Source organism: Podarcis pityusensis (assembly GCF_964106645.2).
Source record: "Podarcis pityusensis genome assembly, chromosome: 7".
In the NCBI taxonomy this organism is placed as follows: Eukaryota; Metazoa; Chordata; class Lepidosauria; order Squamata; family Lacertidae; genus Podarcis; species Podarcis pityusensis.
This window is the reverse complement of record NC_138031.1, coordinates 35,916,715-35,943,200: the sequence shown is the minus strand read 5'-3', so window position 1 is coordinate 35,943,200 and position 26,486 is coordinate 35,916,715. Positions and strand designations below refer to the sequence as shown.

The 26,486-nt window shown below is 41.4% G+C and overlaps 2 long non-coding RNA genes across 4 annotated transcripts in view; one reads left to right on the top strand and one right to left on the bottom strand.

Moving 5' to 3' along the window:
• LOC308481381 overlaps positions 1–26,486 on the bottom strand; it is a 277,693-nt gene that overhangs the window by 102,908 nt on the left and 148,299 nt on the right. The gene's annotated exons all lie outside the window — the stretch shown is intronic.
• LOC308481415 lies at positions 7,679–15,560 on the top strand. Of its 2 annotated transcripts, none has more exons than XR_013988654.1 (3): positions 7,679–8,561; positions 10,581–10,750; positions 15,220–15,560. It is a non-coding gene; the product is annotated as an uncharacterized lncRNA (long non-coding RNA). The 2 variants fall into 2 exon arrangements; XR_013988655.1 differs by lacking the exon at positions 15,220–15,560 and adding an exon at positions 12,695–13,545.

Sequence of the window (26,486 nt, the reverse complement as noted above, 5' to 3'; positions counted from 1 at the left end):
AGTAACCCCCTCCCCCTTTAAAACTGCATTATATAATTTATGGCGATAGTCTACAAATAAAGTACGAGTAAATTTTCTATTCATATGACAATGAGCCACATTAAGAGCAACAGGCTGCATGCAAGTTTCCATGTGCACGTCTCTCCAAACCACAGATTGGCACAATCAGCTTTGACAGCATACATCAGTGATGGCCAAACTTGGGACTACAGGACCAGTGGTCAGGGATGATGGGAACTGTAGTCCCAAAACAGCTGAAGGGCCAAGTTTGGCCATCACTGGTATACATCATATGTTAAGGGAGAAAGTGATGTCTGGATTAAGACCGCCAACTCTCACCAAGAGGTTAGCAGACTCTGCTAAAGCTCCTAGTGCTGTCTGGGTGTGCAGGATGCGGTCCAAGTAGTTGAACTATCTATGCAGTGAGGCACACACAGTTTTCATGCATGCTCCAATGCTTTTCCATATTGAGCAAGAAAGGCTGTTGAACTTCCATAAGAGCCTAAAACTTGTTGTTCAGTTGTTACCAGGAAACACACGCTTATACAGTGTGGTGAGCCAAGGTTAACAGTGGAACAACTATGCACTGAGGGTCAGTGCGATGTAGTGGGTAGATTGCCAGACTTGGGAGAGACCAGGGTTCAAAGCTTCACCCAGCCATGAAGCTCGCTAGCTGACCTTGGGCGAGTCACTATCTCAGGCTGAGCTACCTCACAGGGTTGTTGTGGGGATTAAACAGTAGAAGGGGAACCTTGGAGGAAAAGGTGGGCAATAAAGAAACAGATTAATAAATTTAGAAAACACAGAGAGTCTTTTCAAATAAAGTAATTTAGATTGGGACTGTTGAATGCTGGGTCCACAATCCAGTTGAGCCAAACTACTGAGATCAAGTTGGAATGACTTAATTGTCTTAAGCGCTGCTAAGACTTCAGCCTTATTCATTTGCAGAATGACCTGCCTGTCCTGCTCCCTACTAATTTGGCTTTAGTCTTCTTGGTATACTTTAACTTAGCTCAGTCAAGAAACAAACTATGAGGCACTTAACAGACTTTTGCAGGACCTGTGGCTCCCATGCCTAAGAGACTCAGGACCTTGAGGGAAAGAATGTCTATGGCGCATGGCCAGTGTGTTCAATAACTGTGAACAGTCAAACTAATTTCATCTGCACAAAAGGAATGAATCTATAACAAGAATTCCTAGGCAGGAATTGGCAGGCAGCCAGCAAAACATGAAGTGAGATGAATTTTTCTAGGCTTGTAAGGACTGGGCTGAGGGGGAGGAGGCTGGGAGAAGAGGAGGTCTAGACACAATAAATGTATAACTTCTCTAGAAAGTTATGGGTTTGGATTTTTTAAAATGGCACTTAATTAAGGTAACTGCAGAGAAAAATAGAAAAAGAAAAGCTGTGAATCATCTTATTCCTATGCAGGGAGGAATTAGGGAGACAGGCAAAATGGAACGGTTTGCTTGGATGAGCGAAAACTATCTATCTCTGTACGCTGATTTGAAACTTTATGAAATGGAATGTAGTTTTTACCTCAAGAGATTTTAAGGCACAGAAGGGAGGCTCTTTTGTGGCTTTCAGAGATGGAATGGCACCCTCACCTCTAGTTTGGGAGTACTCATGTGAAGATCTGAAAGTTAGACAGGTTCACAAGGGAACAGAAAGTCCTTGAGGTACTCAGGTTTTTCTAGGCCAATGAATGAATAGGCAGTGGCGGGTTCCTAACTGGAATTTCTGAACAGGCAGCACCAAGTAAAGCACATTGTGGCAAGCTAGTGTGAACACTATGGTGAGCACATGGATGAATATGGCCAAATCTTGTTTTTTTCCAAGTAAAGTTGCAGCTGACCAACCAACACTGGTTAAATGTGCTATAAGTGATGAACAACAACAACGAAACAAATGAACAAACACCCGATCATCCATCTACAAAGCTGAACTGAAAAACACTCACAAACTCCAAATCTGATTCTTTAGGAAGATTGTAATTCCATCCAGAACAGGCCAAATTTTAATTTTCTGGTCAATGATAAACTGGAGTTATTAGAGTAAATTGGGAGCGTTATAGTAAAAGGCTTGCTATAATGGATTGCTGTGATGCTTGAGGGAAAGGTGAAAGTTACATCCAGTAAGCACTATCTAGTAAGCAAGAGGAAAAGCAGAGTCCCAGAGTCTCCATTATCTAGTGATATTCCTATAATATCAAGCAAAGAGGAAAAAAGGGCAGAAATGGAACAAATGGGGATAACATTTAATAAGTTAAAGGTGTGTCTGTATGGCATGTTTTAAGTGGATATTACCAAAGAGCCACTTTGTCACTATAATATAAATTCTAGTATGAGTGGGTGATATCCAACTGGAATTACCCACTGGAATTAACGAAGCAGGTAAGTTAGTCATGCCCAGTTTCTGATGTTGATGGGCTACAACTCCCATCATCCTTGACCATTGGCTGGGGCTGATGGAAGTTGGAATCAAACAACATCTGGAGGGCTACAGGTTCTCTACCCCTGATGCAGAGTATGCAAGACTGAAAAGGCAATGCATCAGAGCAAAGAAGTTTCATGTGAATCCTGATTTTGTATCCTGTTAGCCAACAGCAGAGCATGTAAGGTATCATCAATATATGCAAGGAGTTGAAACACCAAGAATGGCTCAGACCATTTTTGAAAATCTGCCCCAGGTTGAGGGTGCCTGGCTTTTCTTAGCTTTCTGATCAGATTCAATGTGAAGGATGGCTTCACTCAAATGGCAGTGATGCCTGCTGGACCAGTGCTGCCTATTTTCTTTACCCATCCAGTAATTTTATTTTCAACAATGCTTTTCACCCCATTGGCAGACCGCATGCCATAACAAGAAAGAGACGGGCCCTGCTGTAAGTAATTAAGTCTACAAGAGCACTACTGCTTATTTTTCATTGTAGCAGATAATCAGAATGCTGTTGGCTCAAGTGTAAAATGCAGAAATTAATGATCCCATATAATACAAATCAGAGGATTTTCTGTGTGTGTGTGTGTGTGTGTGTGTGTTTGAAGACTAAAGGTAGGAAACCTAGCTTCACTGCAAAAATGAAAGAGTCCCTATGTAAACAGATATGGAAAGATAAAATTAATAGGCAACAAATGCATTAATATGCAACACAATTAAATCATACTACACTAAAAAAGGCAGAACTGATCATAATTCCACTTGAAATCTTTCTCAACACCATCTTTAAAAGAGTACACATGGAATTTTATGGTTACACTTTCTTTATTTTTGTTATGCAGCCAACATTTGCATATTGGTTCAGTTGTGATCAATGGGAATTCTGCATATGGCTTCAAAAAGTTCAAAATATTACACCCTTGTTTTCACCCTCCATAAAAGCAAATGCACTGATAATCAGAATACAGTTTTACACTGTTTTAAACTAAAGGCAATAACTATCTAGACTAGCTTTCAAAACTGGTCTTTGGAATTCCTAAATGAAAAAAGAAAGATTCTAGAGCAAGAGGAAATTACATATTTTGATAAACTTACCTGGGTAAGCAATGAAATAACTTAATTGTTTGCAACGCCACAGCAACATAGCTGTCAATGTTTCTCTTCTTATAAGGGAAATTCCCTTATTCCAAATAGGATTCCTTGCAAGAAAAGGGAAAAGTTGACAGCTATGCACAGCAACCTAAAGATTCAAACTAGTGCTGTGCTAAACTTTTCTCCTGCATTTCCTAGCAATTAATGATTATTGTGAGGACCATGCCTGTACACAAACATCAACACAACAATAGTTAAAAAATATTAAAATTCATTACATACTACGCCAACAAAACCTTCATCCCACAAAATAGAAAGAGAGGGAAAACAAGCAACGAGTTAAACAGACGATGAAGGGGTCTTTACATTGTCATCCATAAATCTTTCCCTGGCTTTCATGGCCTTCATCACAAAAACCGCTACCACATGGGTAATACGTGGGTTTGCATCAACTAACAAAAATTTTACTCTATCTTCAGGATTGGTTATAGAGTTGGGTATAATTTGCAGCAATGCGTCTCTAAAGCCCGAGTAGATGGGGCAATAGAGGAGGTAATGTGTAAGATCCTCTTTAATTTTCATAAGGCAAGGGCATAAACGATGTTCTACTGGGGTTTTTGTGAATCTACCGGTCAGATATGCAGTTGGCAGTGTTTGAAACCGTGCCATAGTAAAAGCTCTCCGAAGGGTGGGATCAGTGATCTCCACCAAGTAGTTGGCACAGATTTTGACTGCTTTTACTCGGGAAAACCAGTAGGAAAACCCAGAGTTTTTTATCTTTGTGGAGTCCAAAAAGGCGTCTTTTTCAAAGATCCATTCCCGAACTTTATCAGGGCTCCACAATTTGAGGGTATTAAACTCAGGTAGATTGTATCTGGATAGGATATCTAGTAGGTTTTTATGCCAAGTAGTATTATTTTGTAATGATACAAAGGCTTGTTTAGCCAATAAGGTGTTCGGGGCATCTGTGAGGTTGGTGAAAAAACGCAGGAATCTTAAGTGGGCCCTGGCAGACACAGAAGGTAATCCTACTTCCACTCTTAGGAGAGCTGCCGGAGTACTCTGAGGGAGGCCTAGAATTCTTCTGAGGTAAAATTTTTGGAAGATTTCAAGCCGTTCTAACAGCTTCTGATTCCATCCCCAGAGTTCTACTCCATATAGCATCTGGGGAATCACTTTTCCAACAAAAGCTTTTAGTGCCGGGATCACCAGTTGCCCTCCCCTCGAATAAAAAAAGCTGAGCAGAGCACCGATTGTCCTACGTGTTAGAAGGGCTACAGTCTTGAAGTGGGCAAGCCAGCTAGATGTAGCTTGGAAAGTGATACCAAGATATTTAAAAAAAAGACACTGTTCAATTTTGTGTTCATCTAAAGACCATCTAAATGTGTGGCGAGCTCTAGTAAATACCACAATTTTTGTTTTGTCATAATTTATCTTTAGAGAGTTTTGGGAACAATAAGCTGCGAGCCCCTCCAGCATGCTATGTAGGCCCCTTCGAGTAAGTGCCATGACAGCCATGTCATCAGCATATAGTAATATATTCAGGTGTTTGCCTTCCAGGGCAGGAGCTGATGACTTATACTTTGCCATATGTTGAACAATGTCATTTATATAGAAATTAAAGAGGAACGGCGCTAACAAACAGCCCTGTTTAACCCCTTTCCCCAGTGGCAGTGGGTCAGTATAGTTGCCTGACATCCCAGTTCTGATTTTAACTGTGGTGTCTGAATGTAACTCTCTAAGTATTTTGAGAAGTCGTCTAGCAATTAATGAAAAAAGAAACAGACAATGAAAGAAACTGAAATTTAAAATGATCAAATGGGAGAGAAAATTTAAGTAAAATCCTCATAGGTGGAGCAGAGGGTTTCTGTTACATTTACTTTTGAGGTGGATGAAGGCTGCTTGTGAATGTCATTTCTTTCATTCTACAATTCATCTCACTAGTGGGGTGTACTCTGCAGCCTCTCCAAGTGGCTGTGCTTTAGTTAAAGCCCAAGAAAAGACACCATAAGAGAACTCCTCTCATGAGGCTTTTTCAGATGAAGAAGCCTGGGCAGCCAGGGAGGCTGCAGGGTGCTAGAGAAATGTTCATAGGGAGGAAAAGCACATACACACCACCTTTGGCCCCTTAGCAGAAAAAAAGTAAATTAGTGCACACCAAAATTCTAAAGAAATTCCCTGAGCATTGCCTTTCCCTTAAAAAGTGCCCCGAGAATGAGATTTCAGGGACAGGAGGTAATGTTGAGGAACTGGAGAGCACAGCACTAACTAAAACAATTGCAAGTCCCTTTGTGTTTAGGTTTGGATCACATTACTGAATGGCATGTGCCAAAAGTTTGAGTTTGAGTCATTGAATAGAAAAATACAATATAAATTAGCAAACTGGCTTGGATTGTAAACACAGGGAAGTGATCATGGCGTCTGAAATCAACAAAAAAAAAATAGCAATCTGTGGACACAAAGAGTAATGATCACTGCATCTAAGATCAAGAAAGAACTACTCAACTTTCACAGGAAACACCTGCTTTTTTTTAAAGCCCTGCATCTGTGCAATGATATTGGACAGCTACTCATATGTGCATCCAAATATTAGCATTTTTTCTGTTAGAAATATTATCACCATAATTTTCTAGTGCAGGAAGGGAAGCATTCTTCCTAGTTAGGGGGAGATGAAATCTCCAAAGTCATGTATCCTAGCAAAAAAATTGTGATCAGTGACTGAGAATGCATGCCTCTAAGATTGCGTCTGTTCACTGGAACAGAAAAAACATGCTTCCAACAGATCATTTAAATTAAGCAACCACATTTCCAGGGACTCTTATTTGAATTTTTAAAATGGCTGTTTCCTACATTATACGCCACATCAAGTATCTTCACAAGATTTTTTAGAAGTGTTACAGACAATAAGCATCAGTCGTAAAAGTGCCTTTAGTGCCTAGCACCTAGAAATGTTATTTGTGCTTGGCTCCTAAACACTACAATCTTGCACAGTGCTGGTGATAAATATGTATGGCAAGTAATGCTAGCACTAACATTAGCAGCAAAGCTAACACTACTAGCACTAGTAGTAATGCTAAAAGATCATCTCACATCATATACCCAACTGATAACTGCTCTTTTCAGTAGAAGGCATTCCACCAATACCATCTCACCAAGGTATCTGTTTTGTACAATATAGGAATTGGGTCTTCAGCTAAATGATACTTGCCATTTGGAACGCCCCTCCATAGCATATCAGACAGGAATCATTTCTATTAGCTTTTTGGTGCCCATGGAAGACCTCCCTCTTTCAGCAAGTCTTTTAAGTGTAGAATTTTTATTCTAGTTTGTATCTGTACTAGATTTGAAATTTCATCTATGAAGTTGTTTTCTATGCTGTTTTTTTTTAAGTTATTGGTGCTTTTATTGGTGAATCACAGAATCACGGAATTGTAGAGTTGGCAGATCATCTAGCGATTCATAAAGGGAAAGAAATAAACAATACTGGGAATATAGCCATTTCCTCAAAAGTTGACCAAGTCATTGTGCTGAAGGTTTGCTTCTTCACTGACGCCTGTGGCTCACTTTGTGAACTTGACCACTGAGGAGTGTTTTATAAACAGAAGGAAATAAGAAGAGTCCCATTGGATCAGTACAAAAGTCCACGTAAACCATGAATCTTGCTCTCACAGGGGGAGGTGGATGCTTCCAGAATTCCCTGAAGCAAATTCTGTCATTATCATCCATGTCTTGGACACATTTTCCACTAAACCCTTCCTTCACTCTGCTCATGGCAGTCTTCTGGTATGAAGAATCTTGTTACATTGTAGAAGACCTGCAAAACCTACAACAGTATATATTAATGATATTAAGTGTTTTGTGCTCAATTCTACATATTTGTTTTGGCCAGAAATAAATGGCATACTAAGGATCGAGGGTGGGGTGGGGGTGGGGGCAGATGGACAAATAAATACTATTTCCTGTTGACATTAAACAGACATTAACTATATATTGAAACAATAATTACAGGAAAGTGCTGATTTCTACATTCTAACAAAATTATTGCTTCTCTGTACTTGATATAAAAGTCTCTCAATAAGCCCAGATAAAGATCCAGTGGTAATTTATGATGCTGAGGGTGTCACAATAATTTAGGGTGGCAGTCGAGGCAAGCAGGCCTTTTGTCCATTTCATCCTCACACTTAATTTACAGTTGCTTTTCAAGACCTATTTTTGGGGGGTTTGTTTCCCATCTCTTCCATTTGGTGCAAGCACTGCTTTCCTATGAATCTGTCACCTGTTTCCTTTCCAATCAATAGTACATGAGTATACTTGCTACAAGATTAATTTATCTATTCCTTTGGACCAGAGCCATAGTGTAAAGGCCAGTAACTCAGTGGGCAAGATCCCACAATAAATTGCATCAAGCTGGAAAGAATCCTCCGTAAATATCATCTTCGGGTTCAGGGCCACTGATACTAACTTCCATTTAATTTAATGAACTGCAGGGTGGGGGACAACTTTTATTGCCTTTTGTTTTTCTGTCTGGGAAATCTACGAAATATAGGCAAGTACAGATGGATCACATATTAAAAATGCTTTGTCTGAAAAGCTTGGTAAAAAGAGGGCCCATGAAACCATTGGAATGGAAGGGGAGAGGCAAGGTTTTCCCAAATGGACATCTGTTTGTTTAAAATCTTATACTTCTCTACTACCAGCCATGGGCATGAGGTGGGATTTTTAAATTTGGATATGTATAAAATGGGGAAGCACCCTACAGAAATTGGAGAAAGAGCACGATGTAAAGGAAATAAAAATAACCCAGCTTAATTTAGGCTGCTAAATTGTAGGTAGAACCACAATTTCATTCAGGGAAACTTGAAATATTTTTGTTTGACTCTTTAAAGAAAAAGTTGCTAACTTAAAAAAAAAAAAAAATCTGCCAGAGTGGGATGCAATTCACAGACATGGTTGCCCCTTCTGAGGGGATGAAGTCGGCCAACTTTCAGAACAACAGGTGCAACCATCCTCCTGCAAGGGCAGATTTTACAACTTTGAGGTGGGTAAAACAGAAATCACTTCACTTTCTTTCAGTATATTGTGGGTGGGGGAGAGGGTTGACCAGAGGCAGAGGGATAGGGGAGGGGTTGTGAATGGGGGGCTGTGAATGAAGCAAGTAGGGATACAGTCTGTGTGTGCGCGTGCACACACACCAGCTACACCTTTTAAATCAACTGATAGTGCAATCCTATACATCTTTACTCACAGAGCCTAGGACTTGCCAATCAGAAGGTTGCCAGTTCGAATCCCTGCAATGCGGTGAGCTCCCGTTGCTCGGTCCCTGCTCCTGCCAACCTAGCAGTTCGAAAGCACGTCAAAGTGCAAGTAGATAAATAGGTACCGCTCCAGCGGGAAGGTAAACGGCGTTTCCGTGCGCTGCTCTGGTTCGCCAGAAGCGGCTTAGTCATGCTGGCCACATGACCCGGAAGCTGTACGCCGGCTCCCTCGGCCAGTAAAGCGAGATGAGCGATGCAACCCCAGAGTCGGTCATGACTGGACCTAATGGTCAGGGGTCCCTTTACCTTTACCTTTACCTTTACTTCCCACTAAGTTCAAATGGGGTTAACAGGTGAGTGGGTATAGGATCGCCAGCGTGGTGTAGTGGTTAAGAGCGGTGGACTCGTAATCTGGTGAACCGGGTTCGCTTCCCCGCTCCTCCACATGCAGCTGCTGGGTGACCTTGGGCTGGTCACACTTCTCTGAAGTCTCTCAGCCTCACTCACCTCACAGAGTGTTTGTTGTTGGAGAGGAAGGAAAAGGAGATTGTTAGCTGCTTTGAGACTCCTTAGGGGAGTGAAAGGCAGGCTATCAAGTCCAAACTCCTCCTCCTCCTCCTCCTCCTCCTCATCTTAAAAGGGAATTTGGAACAATCTAACCCAGGGTAGGCAATGTGGTGCCTCCAGATGTTGTGAAATACAGCTCCCATCTGCCCCAATTGGCATGGCAAATGGTCATGGATACTAGGAGTCCATCATCTGGAGGATGCCATATCGTCTACCCTGATCTAACTGATGTGTTGACTAGCCTCTATACATTTTAGCCCTATAAAGAAGAAATCTGACAGGCAACGAGAAACACCTTCAGGCAGCAGTGATGAAGCAGAAGTTCATTCCAAAATAAGTAAATAAAATGAAGTGGTGGACTACTGAGGGGAAAGAACCAGCCTTGAGATTTCTCTCTCGCTGATCTGATGTAGCTCTTTGGGAGCAGAGTGTGCTCTGATCAAGGCCGTTGGACTGCTGTTGTGCCTGTGATAACAACATTATGTATCTTCTCACCCACAGTCTAAGGACAGATCTCTATTCTTTTTAACAGGGCTTCTAAATTTAACTTGCCACCAACTGTTTTGCTGCAGAAAATTTCAGCTGACTGTGAAGTGGAATCTCTCAAAAGAAAGTCTCACACTTCACAGTATGCTTTCTCTGCTACAATAACAACAAAATAAACCCCAGCCAAAATGCTCATTTGCTCTACCTGGCAATAGAAAATAAGAGTACAACTTGATCAAACTAGGAGAGTGGATTTGTATTGAATTGGTAGCTAATTTGCCAAAAGCTCATGAATAATTCAAGCGAGATCAAGTGACAAAAATATTATAACTTCAACCTTCATTTTGCCTGCATGCTGACATAATCATCTACATTTGAGAAGGGATTTTTAAAAAGTTGTTTTCTTCCATAATGCCAAAACTGGCAAAAGGTGATTTTTATACTTACAATTTGTTTTCCATAGTGATGTGTTGAAAGCAGAATAAGGAGGATAATGTATAATTTGATTATATCATTTTTTGCTACTGCTGCTGTGTCATTTTGGCACATTTCTAAACCTTATTAGGAAGAGCTCAGTTTGTCTGGAATAAGGCTGGTTGTATAGCTGCTATACTAACAGACTTGATAGTATGCATCTATAAAATAACTTCCTTCAGGTGAAGTGATGCTGTGTTGTTGCTGTTAGGTATCAATTTTGTCCTTTGTTAATTATGATAAATATTAGGATGACCGTGTATCCTACTTTACAGAGATCTGTCCTGTTTGAAGAGTTGTTAGAGGTCAGTCCTCTGTCTGAGGGAGTCCTCTGTTTGGAGGGCTGTCTGATCCAAATCCAGTCTTGGATGACCACCAACACTTAGCAGCTGGACAGCAAACTGAGCAGAAACACATGCCACCTGGTCACATCTTCCCTAGTATGGTAAGATGTTTTTCCATTTAAATTACAGTAATAATTTCTGAATTTGCATCTATACCTAACTGTCAGGGAACTGACATCGGAGCCAGAGGCGGAGGGAAGGCTCTCAAATGATGCTGGAGAAGGGCCCAGCAGGGAGAGAGGCAGCTCCGCAGATGGGGAAGCAAATCAGCGCAACACCAGGGATAAAGAGGGGCTGATGGGGGAATCGGCGAGAGGGCTCCAGGACTCTTCACCGGACACCAGCGGGGAGAGCACGGGTCCCCCGCTATCCACGCCCACCCTGCGCAGAAGACTTCCGCGCAGAGAGAGTAGGAGGAGACTGGGTGTCAAACAACTTTTATGTTGGAAAAGATTTAAGAAACGCCCACTGACGGATTCTGCTAGCGACTGAGGCAGCCACGAAGTGAAGGGCTGCCCAGACTGAAAGGTTTAGCAAGGCAACAAAGCCTGGAGAGGCGGCAACTTACGCACGAGCAACCCATACACATTACACTAACATTAGCTAATGAAAATGTACGTAAATCTGTGTTCTCTTTGAAAAGACTTACAGAAACTGCTATATAAATTATTGCTAAAATAAATATTTTATGCTTGATTTTTTAATACAACTTACAAAGCATTTTCAATTATGTTATTGGCTTTAATACTATAATTTATTTTGACATCATCCCTAGGTAAGGTAATTTAAGTTCAGTTTTACAGATAGGAAGCTTAGAATTAAGAAAGAGTGATTTGCCCAAGTTCACATCACATAGGAAACATTGAATGCTGCTTTATAATGAGTCAGACAGTCAGTCCATCTCACTCAGTAACCGGCAAAAGCTCTTGGGGATATCAGATCTCTGCCATGAAGATGCCAGGGATTGAATCTCAGACTTTTCATATTCAAGGCATTCATTCTTCCATAAAGCCAAAGACCTTCTCCACAGGCATTGGGAGGTGTAGTTCTGCACATGCAAAGGAATGTGTCTAGAGAAGTGTTTTGTCCATTGAAGTGAATGGGAACATGTCTGTAGACTTTGTGTTTTGTAAGTGTAAAGTGTAGCTGGGTGAGATTATACCTCTTTGATCCATAATGATGTATGATAGAGGTGTGGAAACAATGGGTAAAGAATCCTTATTTTCTAATTATGTAGATTTGCAGGGGAAGAAAGACTATAAAACAAATCTTGTGTCAATTATCCTGCCCAACTCCATTGGAGCAAGTAGTAGATTTGTATAATTGTGATTTTACTTCATCAATGAGATTCATACAAAATAAATGTGCAAAAGAAAACTAAAAGAAACTGAAATCTGCTAGAATACCTTTTGACTTGTCTGAAAATATTTTGCATATTGAAATCATTATAGTGCATATTTTAGTTATGATTCACAATTACAGGGTAGCAAGCCAAACTGGAAAAAATGGAGAAACTTTAAACAACGACCTTTTCTGTTAAGCATCAGGATTTATGTTTGCATTGCCAAAGTCATTTGGCGACGGCCACCTACATTAGCACAACCTTTGTCCCGGGCTGCATTCACAAGCTGGGAGTTTTAAAGGTTAAGTGGAGCGGGGAGGGGAGGGGTTTTCATGCATGCCATGCAGCCAAAGTCTATAAGAGGAAAGTCAGAATTTATAAACTGTCTGAAAGATGCTCCGTGGAGGCATTTAAAGGACTGGTCTATCATTTCAATTAGGGCCAAATAATTGCCCCACATAATAATCATTACAGGCTCGTAAACCATGGTGCCACCCAAGATGTTAACAAGCTGGCATGGTTTGAGCATCAAAGACAGAGGGGGAACTGTGTTTGCATGTTTGGCACACCGACTAATGAGGAAAGTCAATTGGTCCTTTGTCTTGAGGGTCTGAAGAGCTGTGCTCTAATGTTTGGTTTCTTGGTTGGCACTTGTTCAAGTAATCGCTCATGGCCTGACAAAGCGGCACTTGTGTTTTATTAGTGGCCATGCTGAACTCTCCTGCCTGGGCTGTGTTGTCTCTCAATAGAATGCGGCACCAAAGGGCACACTTATTTGAAAACACTAAATCAGAGCATGATGACCTTTGCCCAGCAAATGCAACTAAGACAACAACGGAAATGTTTACAGCAGTTTCTCCTCTTGCTGGAAAAGAAGTGAGGAAGCCGGTAGGTAGGTGATGTGCGAACTGACATTTACAACATGCTGAAAGAAGAAGCAGAAAGAACTTTCGGGAGATGTACACTAAGCAATACATTTCAAACAACAAACACACACAAAACAAGGTGGACAACAATTTAAGGTTGTTCAGCTTACAGAGATGCTGACAAACTGTTGACTAATTAGTTTTTCCTGATCTTACTTTGCTAGGCTCAGTTACAGAAGCTCCCGATGGCTTCAAAACCAGAGACTGGCCAGGTCTACACCTTGTTTGCTAAAACAATGATATTGCTTCAGGTGTTCCATTCATGACTTCAATGAGTTTCTTCTTTTGAGGCATTTACCTGTACATTTCAGCAATGTATCATCAGAGTGTGCATCGGCTTTACTTAGGGGCTGAATCACGAGGCAAATCAAGGTGATTCAGGGGTCTTTCCTCAATTACGAGTCCAAGCTTAATATACATAGCCCCCACCCCAGTCAGATCAGGGTCACCACAAAGCCTCATGTCGTAATGTTTTTTCTGTGCTTTTCTGAATCTTAGAGGTCTATGATTTTCTATAGATCTATGTTTCCCTAGGTCTAACAGCTTTGCAAGAAGTTATGCTGACCACTTGTGGCCTGTGGAACACTGAAGAGTTCTGGGTTGTTTTTGTTAAAGTGCAGCAGAGGATTTTTTTAAAAAAGTTAAAGGCTTTATTTGTTTTAAATCCTATGTTGCTCTCCTTTAACTAACTCTCTCTCTCTCTCTCTCTCTCTCTCTCTCTCATCAGAGCTCTTCAGAACTTTAGAACTATTGAAATAAAGGAAAAATAGAACCAGAAAGAAAATTATAGTGTGAAGCTGCAATTTATTTATTTTTTTGCAAAAAGTACAAGGAAAAATGCACACCACTTGGCCCCCTTTCTTACTTATTATAAAGTATGAAAGAGCAAGAGACAAACTCTTGCAAGGGATTATGGAGGAAAGTGAATGACTTTTATTTCCCCCCACAAAAAGCCCCTGGACCTATTGGTCTGCAATTTGGCAGACTTAATCCTCTCTGGAGGGGCTCTTGTGCCTGTAAATTTCATCCACTTTAGCCAAAAAACCTGTTATAGCCATTTTTAGACTCCCCGTTGTAGTAAATGTTGAGCGCAGCCTTGTTTCATACAGAATGGCTCTGAACCAAAAGTGCAGACAGTTGTGGTGACAGCATAGAGTGAATCAGAAACTGATTGACATTTTTAAAACCACACACATACAGATACAATACGTATCTTGGGGCCTGCGCATGCTCCTAACACTACCCTTTCCTCTGGAATTGACATCATATGTTAATTGTTTAAATGAGGAGTCTACATGCTATTACTGTTAAATCATACTTTTCCAGTGCTACCTTGCCTTGTCCTCATGTTCATTCAGATCTGATCTGTAGCTTTTTTCTTAAAACATATTTGCAATACTAGTCTCTACAATGTGGACAGGCCAAATGCAATGGAAGCTTTGGGGGGTAATTGTTCCTTCAAAATGAAAGTTTCTTTTTGTTGCCAAGAGGGGGCAGTGGGGTGATTTTTATTTTATTTCTCTCTCTCTCTCTTTCTTTCCTTCATGCCAGACAAATCTCTTTTTTATATAGATAAAGCTTGGTGGATCAGGGGAATACCTGGTCATAGTGTACCTTGATTTCAGTAAGGCTTTTGACAATGCCCTCCATGATATTCTTGTGGAGAAGCTGGTAAAATGTGGACAGGGTGAGATAATGTTAGGTGGCTTGTAGCTGGTTGACTGACTGAACCCACTAGCAGTTCCTTATCATCCTGGAAAAAAGGGAAGAGTGGGGTACTACAGCGTTTTGACCTGGGCCCGTCATTGTTCAACATCTTTATAAACGACTTGGATGAAGGTATTGAGGGGATGCTCATCAAGTATCAAGGCGCTATCAGGCAAGGAATGTCCAGAGGGAGAAATTGACTTGTCAAAAATACACTTACAAGTTAGGGAAAGGTATGTCCATCAGTCCTACATATCTCAGCTACTCCAATGTGTGCACTTGATGAGGCAGTTGCTGCAACAGAGGGGCTCCTCTCCCGAGCTCAGCTTACGTATCTCCCCCACCTGAGCTGCGTGCGAGCAGGTGCAGACTCCACCTACATGCAACCTTCTGCTCCTCCCTCTTCAATCCTTTTCTGGTCCTGGGAGACAGTGGAGCAAGAGAGGTGGGGTCAAGAGGAGGAGGAAGTGTGGAAGCCCTTGACTCTACATCAACCTCACCAATCTCTCCCTTCTCCTGCTGTTCTCCTCCTGTTGTTCACTCTTCAGTCCTGCAGCTTCTTTTGACTCTTACTCGTGTCTCCTGACTATTACAGGTTCCCACAGTTCAATGATCCCTTCATCCAATCCAGTCTCCAACACTGCTACTCCCGGTGTCCACCCATCAGAATTCAGCCACTGTTCTTCAGTGTCCAGCCAGTCCCTGACATCAGATTTGTAGATGACACCAATCGGAATTCAAGTTGACTTCAACAGATTGGAGCGAACTGGGCCAAAACCAACAAACTAAATTTCAATAGGGACAAATGTAAGGGTTCTACACTTAGGCAGGAAGAACCAACTGTACCAATAGAACATGGGAGACACCTCACATGCAAGCAGTACATGGGAAAAGGATGTAGGGGTCTTAGTAGACCACAAGCTGAACATGAGTCAACAGTCTGATGCAGCAGCAACAAAAGCTAAGGCTATTGTAGGCTCCATCAACAGAAGTATAGTGTCCCAATCAAGGGAAGTAATAGCACTATTTTATTCTGTCTTGGTCAGACTGCACCTGGAGTACTGTGTCCAGTTCTGGGCACGGCAATTTAAGAAGGATATTGACCAGCTGGAACGTGTGCAGAGGAGGGTGAGCAAGATTATCAACGGTCTGGAAACCAATCCTAATGAGGAAAGGTTGAGGGAACTGGGTATGTTTAGCCAGTAACGAGAAGACTGAGAGGAGATAGGATAAGCATCTTCAAATATCTAAAAGTCTGTCACATAGAGAATGGAGCAAGCCTGTTTTCTCCTCCTGCAGCAGCTAGGACCCGAACCAATGGCTTCAGTATACAGGAAAAGAGATTCTGACTAAACATCAGGAAGAACTTTATGACAGTAAGAGCTGTTCAACAGTGGTACAGACTCCCACGAGAACATTAGAAACTACCTTTGCTGAACAAATTTACCTCTGAGTAGACAATGATGAACAATATAATGCTATACCATTGGGCGAAACTTTCCTGATGGTGGAAAAGCATTGCTATGGCTGTGATAAAAGGGTATTAATGCAGAAGCAACCAAAATAGGCACTCTTCATTTAGGTGCTATTTTATCATGTAGGCAACTGCAGTATTCTGAAGAACAGTCAATTGCTCTGCTTCCTGTCTTTCTTGGATGGAAATTTTGCAAATCCATGTAAACAGGAATTGCTGGCAATGTCTTGATCATATCTGGCATGAATTCAGTCTTTATATTTGCTAAGATGCAAAATTTGAAAAATGCATAAGAAGACTTAACAATTCTTCATTTTGTGCATTTTTTCTTCTTGATTGTACATGACAGAATTGGAAAATAAATAAAATCCAAGCCTTGGTATTCTCTGTGATTAAAAATAAAACAGGAAGTCTTGTGCGAAGTGCACGACACTGACCTGAGCTTAGTTTAAAAGCAAGGAGAGGAAAGGGATGGGTGGGACATAAAGTAGAAATTTAGGCCACGCAAAAGAAGAATGCATTTGCACTAAAAGAATCTATGTGGACACAAAGTGGTAAGGAGTATGTGAGTCTTCTTGGGAAGGAAAGAATTGATGTAATCTCCTCTCAACCACCATTCCACATTGTTCAGTGGGAAGAAAGGGCATCCCTGAAGTTGTGTAAGAGCAAAACCTAAAAGCAGAACACACCATACAATTAAAGTATATTCAAAGCACATGACTTTCCCCAAAGAACCCAGGGAACTGTACTTTCTCATCACAGAACTACAATTCCCAGCACCGTTAACAAACTACCATTCCCAGGATTATTTGGGGGAAAGACATGTGCTTTAATTGTATGGTGTGGATCTGCTCTAAGTCTCTAATATGAAATGCCCACTATTTAATAAGGACTAATAACTAATGATGGCAAAGAAGCGTTCAGGATCCTTTATTCAGAGAACTAGCACCACAAGGTTTTGTTACAGGATCAGAACTTTAATATAGCCAGAGAATAAATCTTAACAAAACAACCAACAGACGGAATAAGTTTCAAGCGTATTTTTACACAAAAAAGTCAAAGTATGTCCTGAGCCATATGGCCGATTATTTTTTACCAGCCATATGGCCTACAGCTTTTTAACAGCACAGACGCTATCCTTAGATTGTTTAGTTCATTTCCAAGGCTACTTTAATTGCATTTTAGTATGCTGGATATCTAAGCGTGCCTAAGTTTAGCATATATTCACAGAAACTTGTAAGTTACTTTTACATATCTACCTTGCTACATATTACATTGAGGTTTAAACTGAGTAATGGTGGAGCAACAAGGTCTTTATTACAGTGGTACCTCGCAAGACGAATGCCTCACAAGACGAAAAACTCGCAAGACGAAAGAGTTTTTCGTTTTTTGAGTTGCTTCGCAAGACGAATTTCCCTATGGGCTTGCTTCGCAAGACGAAAAACGAAACCGTCTTGCAAGTTTGTTTCCTTTTTCTTAAAACCGTTAATACCCAGGGTGACTTTGAGGAGCAACTCATAGCACGCGGTGTGGTAGCCTTTTTTGAGGTTTTTGAAGACTTTGGTGATTTTGAAGACTTTGGGAAACCGTGCTTCGCAAGATGAAAAATTCGCAAGACGAAAAAACTCGCAGAACGAATTAATTTCGTCTTGCGAGGCACCACTGTATATACATTGCAGCAACATGCCAAGAGTTCTCTCTCTCTCTCTCTCTCTCTCTCTCTCACACACACACACACACACACAGAGGGGGAGAGAGAGAGGCTGTTTTGTTGTAAACCTGATTTTAGTGAAACACATATTTTTATTAATCTTGCACTTACAATGGAATGGCAGCAGTGGATTCCCATTGCCTCTCTATATGAGCACTGGAAGAAATTGCCATATACAGTGAGTAATATAGAGAACTGTGCAGTTCTATGCCATAACACATTGCTGAGCATGGCAGAGCACCCAATCCCAGGGTTTGTTTGTTTTTAGGCTCTGAGATCAATTGTTAGAGATCTTATTTACTAAGTGCAGCAACGCAGATCCTCTACCTCGCAAAGAGCAAGTGAACATAATTTTACCATGAAAATCAGTTTCAGATTTGGTGAATGTCATAATCTAATGCACAGACTGACTTCCCCAAAACTATTAAACCCACAGAAGATCCTACAGGAGAGTCTTTGGGCTCTCCATCCCCATGTAGCATTGCTTCCACTGGGCTATTTCCAGGGACAGGGCACAGGGAGTGGAAGGCACCATGGATGCTGGTTGCAGCTCTCATGCTAGTTCCAGAAGATGGTTCTAGAAGAGGCCACTTTTGCAGACCCGCTCAAACAGTCCCTGAGGATGTGGAGTGGGAGTAAGGTCTGCAAACTACCGGCTTCCCGTGCAATTTAAGATGCAGCATTTTTCATCAGGTCATACACACTTGAAAGGCAAAGCTCATTAGGACACTTTGACAATGGCTACTAGTCACAATGGCTATGTTCTCCACCATGGCCAGAGTCATTATGCCTCTGAAGAGCAGTTGCTGGGAATCACAGGGAGTCGGAGTGCTGTTGCGCTCATGGCTGACTTGCAGGTCACTATGAGAACAGAAGGCTGGATTAGATGGCCCACTGGCCGGATCCAGCAGGCTCTTCTCATGTTCTTATGCCCCAAAATAGATTCCGTGTGGGCATTCCTAGAGAAAGAAGAAGAAGAAGAAGAAGAAGAAGAGGAGGAGGAGGAGGAGGAGGAGTTTGGATTTGATATCCCGCTTTATCACTACCCGAAGGAGTCTCAAAGCGGCTAACATTCTCCTTTCCCTTCCTCCCCCACAACAAACACTCTGTGAGGTGAGTGGGGCTGAGAGACTTCAAAGAAGCCTGACTAGCCCAAGGTCACCCAGCATGTGGAGGAGTGGAGACGCGAACCTGGTTCACCAGATTACGAGTCTACTGCTCTTAACCACTACACCACACTGGCTCTGTGAATGAAGTCAGGAAAGAGATTGTTTCCTCTTTAGTAGTATGGATGTGTATACCTTTGTATACCTTAATATAGAAGGGCATCACCAGGGTCCAAAAGATACACACAATTATCTTATCATATCCACCATCCAACCACCAGAAAGACCAGCAAAAGCAACAGGGAGGATTTAAAGGCTTCCAAATGCACTGTGCCACAAAGCTTCCAGAAGCTTGGGTCCACTTTGGTCAGATTCAAAAGAATTAGCTTATTTGGAGAGAGAAATTCTGAATGGCAAGCTCCTGAGATTGCTGACAGCTACATTGGCTTAATAGCACCGCTGCCTTCACCGACAAGTGAAATGGATATGCATTGTTTGTTTGCTCTGTGTGCACCAGGATTCGAGGAGAATTCCATTCATTAGTGCCCACTACAGGACACATCTTTAAAAATAATTAGGCGTAAGGATAATAGATGAGATATTACTTCAGCCGTTAATTCTTAACACTTTTTAGCGTCCCACAGAGATGTAAGATAATGCAAATAGACCAACGCACCAAGCCAGAATTCAACACTGAAAAGCAACGTCCTGTAAGTTCAAATAAGCCAACTAATTTCCAGTCAAACGAGGTAATTTCTAGGCAGATTCTTCTGATGTTTTTCTCTGTTTGTAATTTGCATAATTAAATAGCTTGGTGTTTCAAAGCAGCCACAGCAGTAAGGTCAGAGGGTTATATGTTAAATAGCAACAACCTGGGCTTTTAAAAAAAGAAGCAGAGAGCAGCTGATCTCCTGTCACATAATTTTCTCCTTCTCTCCTTATTTTCCCTTTGGGGTGAGGGATCACAGACATTGTACTTTGGCAGGGGAGCAGTAGGCCCTTTGTGCTTTTGCAAGCAGTACAGGATCACAGATGTCCTTGATTATTGAGAAATCTCTTTTAATGATTTCTTCTCTCCTCCCTCCCCAAACAGCAGGTCATCTTTTTGACACGAACATCTCTTTTTAAGACATACAACACTACGTTTCTAAAGAATATAAAGGTACAGAGAGAAGGAGGGAAAGCCACATATTCCATTTTTCAGGTTAAAATTAAAATTTAAGGATGAAAACTCCAGTGCTCTTAAAAATGATGTTGAACCAACTGGTTCATATAGATAAACAGATTTCATAGAGATGCCGTTCATCCTGTTTTTCCTCACATGAAGATCAACTACTATATACAACAAAAAGGGCATTGTGGGGACATTGGCTTGTTGTTCACTGTTTTCATCTCCTCCAACATTTCTCAGGTAAAAATAGAGACACCCTATTCCATCCCTTCCATCCCTTTCTCCAATGAAAAGAGGAACATCAAATGGGAAAGTAGGACTGTACAGGATCAAATTAGAAATTGGAACGGCTTCTGTAAGGCTGAGACTTTCCCTGGAAAATCGGGACACGGGGAGGGGGGGTCCTGTGTTTTTGCTCAATGAATGGAGGGACACTGCTGTCCTGCACTTACAGAAGAGGCCCTTCCATGAAGTCTGAAGGGGTCCTTCTGTGAGTTAAACTCTTGTTCCATTATCTTAGAACAGAATTGGAGAGCCTTAGGCACAAGGCTAAATGTGGCCCTCCATAACTCTCTACAAGGCCCTTGAGACTCTCCCCAGGCCACACCCCTTTCCCAAGGCTGCCTACACCCCTCTCTCCAGGCCACACATCTCTCAGACTCTACTTCACACCCTTCTTGAGTGTTTCTTCCTGGTTAGAATGTGTCCTTCCAGCCAAGCCTCTTGCTCGCCTGGATGGAGGACAGAGAGGGTTCTGTGAGTGTGTGTAGAAAGTAGCCTACAGTACAAAGGTAAAATTTACATTTGCTGCTCTGCCTACTTTTGCCTCTGGCCCCTCCTACCATGTGCAGCAAGAAACTTGGTCCTCTGAAAAGTGGTTGCCCAAAAAGAAATCTCTGGGAAATGTTCCACATCCATGACTTATACAAAAATTGGTTATAACTCCTTCTTCTTTGATTTTTATGTTTATCACATTTTCAGTGAAAATGGAAGTGGTGAGAATAACTCAGTTATTTTGCCCCAACTATAATGCTAACTCAAACTACTTTTTGCTCCATGGAATGAAGTTTACTTTGGCTCTGTTCTGGCCAAAATAGGGGTGGGGAACCCTAAAATTAATTTCAGAAATTGAAATACAGTTTGCTTAAGTTTCCTGTTCACCTCTCCCCCAACATTTTATAGCTTACTGGTGAGCACAGCTTCATGTGAACACAGATTTAAAAAATGCATGTGGTGTTTTAATCAAAGTTATATGAGGGTTGGTAACCTGCATGAAAACTAAGGAAAAAGACGTAAACAGAAAACAGCAAACTGTGCAAATCATAATTATGTACTCTCATAACCCAGGAAGAAATTCAGATATGGAGATAATTCCATAAAAGCATTGGAACCCTTGATCAAAAAGGGTTGGGTAGGGAGTTTCTGCATTCTGCATCCCCAGGATGCTCTTGGTTTCTGTCCTGCTAGGGCCTTGTCAAATTATTTTGCAATAAGGATTAGCAATATTCAGAAATGCTGATGCATCTCGTTTCATGTGCTTTCAGTTTTAGGCTTTAGTCAAATCAGCTTGCTTCTACGGCAGTTTGGATTAATTGATACTTTGGGGTGGAAAGAATGGAGCTAAGTGAAGTTTACCCATTACACACACACACACACACACACACACGGAAGGAAACACATTTCTATGTCTCCATTGCCTAGGCCAGGGGTGAGCAGACCCTCCAAGTGTCCCTTTTTTCCAGGGACAGTCCCGGATTGATCCCAGAATGTCCCACTTTTCCTCAGGACATCCCTATTTTCATTGGAGAAATGTTGGAAGGTGCGGGTGAGCAGACTTCAGGCTTTAAGCCTTTTTCTAGAATACTAAGAACCACTAACCAGTACCTTTAGAATTAAAGAAGCTGGAGTCCAGAACTTGCTTTTGAGTAACTGAACTAAACTGAATTTGTTCCAAGTACAAGAACTGGCCTTCCTCCGCCCCCATCCTTCTTCATTTCAGCAGTTTAATTTTGGGGGGCATTTTGTTTTCATCACTGCTAAACAATTGGGAGTCAGAAAGCCTTCTTGGTGTGCTTCACATCATTTAGAGATCTCCCAGTAGATCCTGATCTCCCTTGTGCTCACCTGTGGCCTAGGGAACAGGTCAATCTCACTCTCTTCTGGTGACAGCATTGTGAGTTGTCTAGACAACATATGGGCACTTGCCCACTTTCTGGTGCCATGATACAAGACAGCTCTATAAGGTAGGAATAGATCACTTTAACTGCAAACAGTCATGGGATCAAGGTTTTTTTAAAAAGAGAGTGTGAGAGAGATGCACTGGTTTTCTTTAGAATGGCACGTTAGGGGATTAATTGCTTTTCCATCTTTCCTCCAGTAACAGCACAAGTGGTGGGACAGAGCTGCCCTCCTGACCCCTGCATAGTTGCTGATTCCAGTGCTAGGACTGGAAGGCATCAAAGCCAGGGCAATATGGGAGTACCGGAGAGTGTTGGATTGGTCTCGCTAGTGCACCCATACGATCCCAACCTCACTGCCACCTGGCACCAGCTGCATCCAGATAAGCAGAAGCTTACCTTACCATTTGCTGTGGTGAGAATGAACCGTAGAGGGGAATTGGAAAACCACTAATGCAAACTGCTTTAAAATGTGGCTAGGATCTTTCTAAACCAGGCACTCCCAAACTTGGCCCTCCAACTGTTTTGGGACTACAAAGCCCATCACCCCTAGCCAACAGGACCAGTGGTCAGGGACGATGGGAATTGTAGTCCCAAAACAGCTGGAGGGCCAAGTTTGGGGATGCCTGTTCTAAACAAAGAACAGCTGAGGGCAGGAGATTTGAATCAGGATTGCAGTGCCTGGGAAGGAAATAAGGGCAAATTCAGTGGTTCTCAAACCATTTTGGGCCACTGCCCCTTTGGTTCCATAAACTCATCCCTGGTGCTTCCTATCCTGCAAAAAGCATTTTTCAGAATAATGGTCTGCATAACTCACCAAGGAAGATGATAGCACAATAAAATTCACGACAGTAACAATTAATTGCACATTTATTCAAAATCCAATTAAATCTCTTTAGTTTAATTAATTCAACAAAACTGATGAACTTGATTCACTAAAATCAGCTTTTCAATGTCTGATAGTCATTTATACCTCCAGCCTGGCCCTGCTATCCCCTCACCCTGCCCTTGGTATTCCCACCCCCAGGGGGGCTGCACCACCCACTGTGGGAACCACTGGGTTAACTTATTCCACTCACCATTTCCTAACCGAAACCCACCAACACTTAATATGGGGTGGTGATCTGTCTGACTTTAGTTAGTCCTCTGTTTGAAGCATTGTCAATTCTCTATTTGGCCACTTATACACTGGCCCCAAACAGGAATTGCATCACCAGAAAGGACAAAAAGAGGGAGACACAGGTTTCCATAAAACTAGCATATGCTAATGTATAGGTATAGATGCAAATTTAGAAATAATTATTCTGATGTAAATAGGAATGCAGTATATCTCACCATCATGCAGCAAGGTGGCCGGCTCAGTCTATTGTTGATGGGGAGCTTCAAGGCACCTGCTCTCCCATATCTTTAAACCAGCCCTTCAGATAGACTGGCCCTTTGTGTCAGTTGGTAGAGCATGAGACTTAATCTCAAAGTCATGGGTTTGAGCCCCACATTGGGTGAAAGGTTTCTGCATTGCAGGGGGTTGGACTAGGTAACTCTCATGGTCCCTTCCAACTTTGAGAGAGAAGGAATAGGCAGAGAATTAAGGGCACAGGATTCTTAAATTTTTTGCTGTTTGGAAACTGGATTTTTATACAGGGTTATTTTTTATTTTTAACATATTTTCAGCTGTTTCTACAAATCTCATGCCTTTCGAGGTGACAGGCTATGGTCTCCTTCAGACTGTCGGTATATTGCAGGATGGATCCAAGTGCATAATGGAAAGGTATATGTGTGCAATTAAAGTGGATTAAAGTGCTCTGCTACCCTAACACAACAATTTTCCCCTTAATCCTTAGGAAAGTGGCAAGGAAATGCACTGAAAAGTGTGGGGTGGATAAATGATTAATGGAAAGATGTATAAACACCCTACAAGCAAATTAGAATGAATGTTCACTGTTGTATAACCTCCCCACAAACAAATCAGAACAAAAGCTCAGTCAAGAACATGCACAGTCTAACCTCTGTGTAAGATTTATGCAAGAAAATCAGGATTATTTTCTGAGTAGGTCATCTGGAGGAGCCCTATATACCACAACAAAACTCATGCAAGCCCAACCCTATACATTTAAACCTAGTGAAATGAACAGGATGAGGCTAACTCTGAATAGGGATTGCAGTCACAAACGTAATGTAAATGAAAATATGAATGATAAACCCTCGCAAGAGGAAAACACCCGAGCATCTTGTGAAAACACTGCAATGATACTGAGATGTGGTGGCCAAGGCGTGCTTTTAATAATGTGTAAGCTTCAAATTCCAGACCTTCAAATTCCAAAAACAAACATTTTATTCCATACAGTGAAGGGAAAAGAAAATCAAAAATACAAGAAAGCCAACTAGCAATATATTTTTCATAGTTAACAATTTAAATAAGATTAGGACACAATTAAACCCCTTTCTCTGTAAATGTGGCTGATGAATATGTATAGCTTGGAACTGATTTTTCTAATATTTGTAAGTTCTTATTTTTAAATAATCATAGAAATGGGATCTTTCAGATGATCAAGTAAGTCGCCGAGTTCATTTCTATCAAGCCTACATCTCCCAGAAGAATATGCTTTCCCAGCATTGCCCCATTCCCTTGATCCAGCCCTACCTCAAGTGCTTTAGGTAAGTCTCCTTTCAGTTCTCTTAATGCTTCACCCTCTCCTTTCAATTCTGAGCCATTTCCCAGAATCCCACCAATTCTATTCAGCCTGTGGATTTCCCCAACTGACTTCCCCGCAAATACAGGATTATGCTTTCTCCCCAATTTCTAAATAAACACATGTTTATATGAGATATCAATCCACATTCCGATCTGTATGCTGGAGTGAATTTAGAGTTGAGAGAGAGAGAGAAAGAGAGAGAGAGAGAGAGAGGGAGAGGGAGGGAGACAGAGGGAGAGAGATGCAGAAAGGAGGGGGGAGTAGAAGGGGGGGAGAAGAAGAGGCAAAGATGATTTGATCATAGGACTGTCACTTTAGAAAGGTTGTCATGGTATTCCTGGAAAGCACAAAGATGCATGTATCTACATGAGCTAAAGGGACTTAATGCAATGAATACTGTGACCTATGCCCATGCATAAAATATAAATGCCAAATTCTGGGCGCAATCCTGCATGCAGAGGTTTGTTTGGAAAAAGCAACAATTTCGGTAGTTTGGCAAATTCCCTTAATCTGCTATGTTATTTACTATTACTAGGAAGAAAGAAATATATATATATATATATATATATATATATATATATATATACAAAGTGACACATTTTCCATTCATAGTGCCGTCCTCTGAAGCAATGGCATGTCAAATAAAGTGAACCCCTTCATTCACTACTGGGGGAGAAGGTGTAGGTAAGATGGCTGTTTTGCAGACAACAAATGGGACCCATTTTCTCCTTGCTATACATGGGCCTCGCACTACCGAGCAGCTCTGCTCTGAAGGCTGAACGAACATGGAAGCAGATTATGTGTTACAGGGACATTTTGATGTAAACATCCTCTTCTTTCTCTCTCTCTCTCTGTCTCCCTCTCTCTCTCACACACACACACCATACTATTAGTGGAGATCAAGGTGATCTGCTATGCTCAGAACTCCAGGAAAGTGAAGAAAAGCAGAAAGATTTTCTTTTGCCGTTTAGATTTTTCAGGAGAACGGAAACGTAGTTCAATAAGGCAAAATGATCCAATGACAGCACATTATGCTGTGTGCAAACATGACATGTTTAATTAATATCACACTCTCCCTTTATAAGTCACCTAAGATTTGAGATTGGATAATTACCTTTGTACAATGTACAGCTGCTAAATTTCTCAGGTAAATGGTACCCTATGCACATCACAAGCAACTGCATTTATACTAGAACATTTGTAAATGTCAGGCCACAGAAGAGATTTTTTAAAAAAAACCTAGTGTGTGTGTGTGTACACATCAAGTTGTTTGTTATTTTGTGGGATTTTTTTTTTAAGAACGCATTTTGAATTCTTACAGATAAAGCAAGGCCTCGGTGCCTCACACCTATGCAGTAATCAAACATGATTAAAGGCAGAACAAACAACCAAAACCAGCATTAAACAGATCACGGATTTGCTTGTGGGTCTGTAACAGATGCTTTGTTTATCCAGTTGCAAGTCTGTCAAAAAGAATCATTCCTGGGATGCTGCTTATCACGCTTTTAATTCTGCTCAGGCATAATGGTT